This window comes from Kryptolebias marmoratus, linkage group LG14, assembly GCF_001649575.2.
Source record: "Kryptolebias marmoratus isolate JLee-2015 linkage group LG14, ASM164957v2, whole genome shotgun sequence".
NCBI classification, from domain to species: Eukaryota; Metazoa; Chordata; class Actinopteri; order Cyprinodontiformes; family Rivulidae; genus Kryptolebias; species Kryptolebias marmoratus.
Window position 1 is genome coordinate 14,801,123 of NC_051443.1, and position 5,995 is coordinate 14,807,117.

The 5,995-nt window shown below is 37.9% G+C and overlaps 1 long non-coding RNA gene across 1 annotated transcript; it reads left to right on the forward strand.

The window, feature by feature from the left end:
• Positions 1–575: 575 nt before the first annotated feature.
• Positions 576–1,247, forward strand: LOC119617642. Its single transcript, XR_005233981.1, has 3 exons — positions 576–661; positions 739–1,019; positions 1,186–1,247. It is a non-coding gene; the product is annotated as an uncharacterized LOC119617642 (long non-coding RNA).
• The last annotated feature ends 4,748 nt before the right edge of the window (positions 1,248–5,995 follow it).

Consider the following 5,995-nt stretch of genomic DNA (forward strand, 5'->3'; position numbering starts at 1 on the left):
CAGAAGCTTTGTTTACAAGGGGTTAGCTTTGCTCAGCATTCTGTGCACGGAGACACTTGCCTCTGCAGCCAGTCAGGGGTTTATCTAAAGCTACACTTACTGCTTTCACTAATTTACATTTGTGTTTTCCTTTCCACTTATTTCCATAACTGCCACGGTGGGGCTATGCTGCATTCACAAGGAAACTTTATCAATCATGTTTAAGCTATAGGCTCTTTCAGCAGCACACAAACAGTTTTCCGATTTTTTTTATGGTGAGGTAAAATCATAATGATTGGAAAAAATAAACACCATTGAAAAATATTTAATTACATTCTCCCATGTTTTATGGTTTCCTCCTAAAGTCCTAAAATATCCACTAAAATATTAGCTAAATTGACCACAGCTGGGAGAGCCATCACAGAGCCCCTGTGTTGGCTCTGTGATGGACTGATGACCTGGCAAAGGTGTCCTCTGTCTCCCACAAATGAGCCTGGATAGGGTTTGATCTCCCACAACCCTAAAAAATGTAGAGGTTGGTTCCTCTACCTCTCCCTTCCCTGTTGTCTTGCTCTCCCTAATTACTTTTTCCACAGCTGCTGCCTATTACCGGGACCTTGAGGGGGAGCTATTTAAGGTGGAGCCTCACTCCAGACCAGCGCCGGAACAAAGAATTACTTAGGTTTGACTTTACCTGGCTCACTGCGACTCTGTGTCATTTATGTATCCAGGTCTCAGTATTCTCTCTTGTGCTCATAGTGTTTATGCTCAAGTGGTCTGGCGGCTGGCAGACTTCAAGCTCCCCATTGGACCCGTCACTGCAGCAGCAGCTGTTCCTGCACTACGTCTCGCCTCCTGAGCCTCACCTGGTTCCTGGTATTTCTACTCCTGAGCCCTCACCTTCTCCTCCCTCCCTGGGTTCCCTCACCAACGCCTCGATCTTTGGGTTGCACTGTAAATATACTCACCAGGTCACACTGTGGATTATTGGATCCTGGTCCTGTCTCCTAGCCCTCACACTCCAGGAACGACAACAACAAGTAAGCCAGTTATTTTTTGATTCAATTCAATTCCGGTCCAGTTCCACTCAAAGACAAAGTGTCATTCACCGCCTGACTCCCCTCTGTCCCCACAGTGGATTCCTCTGGGCTGGAGTTCTCCAACTTAACTAACCCTAATAAATATAAATTGTTCTTTATACCGCAGAGTGTCCTGCCTGTATCTCTAATCCGTTCGCCTTTGACAGACACCCACAGACCCTAACAAAAAAAAGCAACATGAATGAGTAAATGATTAAATGCATGAACAAACTTCACATGGTCAATAAGATGTCAACATTCAAAAGCCAAATTTATTTTGTACTATCAAATATTGATATTGCTTATTGTCCATGAAAGCTAATTAATAGATTGAGTCAAATAATAAAAACAAATGCATTCCTATTTTACCTGTTTTAAAAACAAATTGCGTCAATTACAGGTGGAAAGAACAATACTTGAATAAGACCAAATAAAACTGATTTTCCAATTAGCAAAGCAGAAATAACCATTTTATTTTTTGCAGACAGAACTAGTAAAGCCACTTAATCACCCAAAGCTCAAATGGATTCAGAGTGAAATAGAAACACTAATAGGAATCTCAGCATTCACTCGGAGCCCGAACCAGTAGAACTCTTTAAAGTGTATCCATCTGAGGAATGTCCTGCTGCTTTCCCAGAAGGAGGATTCAGGCTATGTAGCTTGTCATGATCTTCAAACAGAAACAAAGACAGAAGCAGTAGGGTTTGTGGCACCCCATGATATCTTTTCTGAACAAAAAGCACCAAAAAACTATCCAATTGGAAACGTGAATGTTAAATAACATGTCACACAGGTACAAAACAATTAAGAAATTGTTTAGTCCTTCCAATAATTTGCTTTTGTCAGTAAGATGCATATGATGGAAGAATAACTAAGGTTTTACACTGCCCTTAAAAATTTGAAAGGTAAATTAATTCATTCTCCTCAAAGCAAATTCAAGGCAGTACTTGATTATGGCAAAGCTGGAGTGCTTGTCAAGGTGTGTAATCAATGATGATTTCATCTGAGGGATACGTTGACCCTTTTGTGCACATTGTGTTCACAATAGAATTCAGTTTTTTTAAGTTAGTCAGCTGAGAAAGCAACAAAAAAGCAAAATGAGGCTAATGGATTTACAGAGAAATGACAGTTCAAATTCACACCAAGTTATGACCTTACTAAATTGTGTTTTTCCCAGAAAGCAGTGATTCAGCACAAAAAGAGTGAAAATCAACTTTTAAACCCACATGAAAAAATAATGTCATTTCCTTCCTTTTTGCTTGAGCCTATTTGGCCTTCTAACATGGTTGATGTGGTATAAGGAGGAGGAGGAGGAGGAGGAGGAGGAAGGACATCTGACTGGGCGCTGTTGCAGTCCATTGACTGTTTTCTTCAGAGGGAAAGGTCAGAGGATATAGTGTGAGGCACCTGCTGAAGGTAATCATTAGCAAGCCTTCTGTCCTGTTAGAAGCTACTGGCTCAGCCAGATGTGTTCAACTCAAAGGAAAGTGGTGTGGCAGGAGTTCCCTCACATCATTATAAAACCAGTAATCTGAAATCAAGTCTCACCAATGCTCAAATGTGATTTATGACGCTGTGCTACGTTTGCTAACTCGTGTTAGCTACATGTGTGACCTGTGTGAATATGAGAGTACACAGTATGCCTCTGAGCTTCCTCTCCACCCAGGAATGTGTAATTTTAAGCGGTATGTTGCCAAGGCAACCCTTTCCAATAGAGTAGATGATTACCAAGGACATTAATGTCTGAAACCATGCTCTGTTGCAGTTATTCCTTTAAAGCACACTGCTGCAGTGGCAAAAATGTTCAATAAGATACTCTGATACATGACAAGGAAATATAAAATTACTGATTGGCATAAATAAATTCATGATTGAGCTACAGGTTTTATACACAGCTCTAACCTCTATTCCCCAGTTGTTCTGTCTTTACCTATGCTTCAACTGCAGTTACATGCAAATAAGGCTCCTGTCCTGCAGAGGAGAAAAGGTGGGAAACCAAATTGGATCGAATGTAATTCAGTTCACCAAGCAGAGCATAAATCAATAATGCTGAGAAATGGCTTTCAAAGCAGTGCACACCTTGGGTAAGACCTTTTTTTCTGTTTATAGCACAACCTGGGTCTGCATACTTATGTATTTTACAACAAGTTAATCAAAAATCACAGCACCCTATGCTTCACCCCAATATGTCTTCTTATGATGTTCGACTCAGGCAGAACTACAGAAAACATCTTGCCTGTTTGATTTTGCACTGGGTCTGCTTGAACAAGCTTACTCAAGATTTGCATCTTCATCTTTGTGTAATGTCTTCTTTGAATATGGCAGATATTGTTTAGATTTACTATCAGGAACATAGCACTACAAACAAGAAACAAAGTTTGTACTGAGAGGTTTTCTTTTTTTTTTTTACATCAAATCTAACTTATGAGTAATCTTTCCCCTAAAAGGAAACTTTACAAGTGCAGTTTTAGCCAAGTGTAAAAGCAGAACATACAGAAATACACATATGAATATTGACTGTGCAGCTCTTTCAGTGCAGATTTTGTATGGTCATGTGTGGGTTTGTGTGCTTTGACTCACAGTTCAAAAATATACATTTTAAGTTAATTGCTTGTTTGTATTTGACCTTAGAAGAGACTGTGAGCTTGTATCATTGTTTTGTGTATTTTTGTCCTGGACCAATGATGGGCTGCCAACCTGTCCATGGTGAAGAAAAGCTTCAACCCTGAATGACCCTGAAAAGCACAGAGCAGTTTATAGTATGTTGTACTTAGTCATATAATAATCTAATTAAATACACTGAAATTTAGCCACGAGACAAGGCCTTTAAAAATGTTTGAGCACCCAGTTAAAAAAAAAGTGAAAAAAAGTTGTTCTCAGTAGAAAGTATGCTGCAGGGTCTGTAAAAAAAGGACTCTGAGATCACAGTAAAAAAAAAAAAGTCTGGGTTAATATGGTTGACTTGTGTGAAGTATCGCTTACTTGGACACCTGGCATGAAAACGAATAACTGAATGCATCAAGGATCCATCAAAGACAATTTCCTGCTGAAAGGACGATGAAGCAGAGTTTTCAAATCTTTCTGCATCATTTTTCATATACCTTCCTTTCTAAATGAGACCTTTGACATAAATTTTTTGGGAGTCTGCATTGAATGTAATTGTATTTCAAAGAATGCAAAGTGTAACACTTTTTCTATATTTCTGAAGTTACAGAAATAAACCCTAGACATTGAGGTTTTGTAACACAAATAGAGAACCTAATAAAAGTATTTAAATTTTTGACTGAAATGCTAAATATAACATATAAAATGTAAGGCTCACTTGTTTGCCTTGCTAACATCCTTGTTCAAAAAATTGAATATTATTTTATTTATTTTTTAACCATCACTGTGAGATGGTTAAAATATTAAAATGTTTATGAGATGGGGAGTTTATTATCTTTGGGTACATGTGTGCATTGGTGTGTGAAAAGTGCAGTCACTGAACTTCTGTCAGCTATGTTGAGACAACAGCTGTCATCTAACAGAATTAGGATGAACATGAGTAAAGTAAATTGATAAAAGTTTTAAACTAAAAGTTTTTTTTTTTAAATAAAAGTGTAAAATGATTTAATTCGATCTATTTCGTCACCAGACTGATGAAATGTTGATTTAATTTTAGTGCTACAGAGGATTACATGACTTTTCAAAGTGAGAGCAAATATGGGGCACTTATGGTACATCACCATATTAAGATGACTGATTTTATATCCTTCTTTACTTTCACGACATGATATCCTGTCATCATCATCATGTCTATGTGCCTTAGGTGTGACGGTATTCAACTTCTGCTCACACACACACAAAATAATTATGTACACAGACCAGCTCTGACAAAGTCTATAGCAGAAAAATACAAAAAACAAAATATAATAAATCCAAAAGACTAAAAAAAAGGGGCTTTATATAAACTCAAATCAAAGACTGCTTCATAAAAATCAAGTCAGAGTTATGTGAATTCCGTTTTCATTTTCTTTCTTTTTAATGGTGAGGATAAAAAAACTTTTCTTTGACATGTGGTACTGCATGGCTATAGTATGTGAAAACTACTGTATAGTAGTTTTTATAAAAGGGCAAAAGTATATCTCTTCATGTCATCAAGACATAAAAACTTGGTATTTTGTTAGATCCCGTGTTTAGTTCAACAATCTATTTAATCAACATAAAGCAGGGAAATCAGCATAAAACAGTGTTAAGCTTGAGGCTTATTTTCATTGATATGCCTAAGCACAAGTGCAGCCCTTTATAGTTTGCCAACCATTAGGCAAAGTTATAGAAAGCAGTGATCCATCAGCAGACCATTAGGATTTTCTTTGAACAGTTCATGGCTGTGTCTCGCTTCATTTAAAATGGAAGTGAGAGAAGGCAAGGAAAGCAGAGAGTGAAAGGCAGTCAAACACTCTCTGGTATGTACAAAGTATGGTGCAGAAAGGAAGCCCAGGAGAAACGAAAATTAAACTTTCCATTTTGTGACACAACTCAAAGAGTTGGAAGGAATTGCGAACCCGAGGGAAAGGGACACCTGAAAGATGCAAAGTGGGAGTTAAAAAAGATGTCGAAAATTGCTGGAGGGATCGAGTGAGAGACATATGGAAAGGCAGAATGGAAAGAAGAAAGGCAAATGCAGGCCTGAGTAGCAGAGGCAAACCCACATCAAGGTGGAGGGAGATGGAGGAGAAGCTGGCTAAAACCTTGAGCGCATTAAGAGTGGTTGGGAGAGAAGCAGAACTGAACTTCCTTTCCATTAGGTTAATGTTTGTGTTTATAAACAAACATAGTAAACATAAAAAAAAATACTTCATAGAAAAACCATAGTCTTTTTCTTCTAAGTATGTCATTCATAACTGTTTGCAATGTAATCACACAAAACATATACAATCTTATAGCAATCATTACTT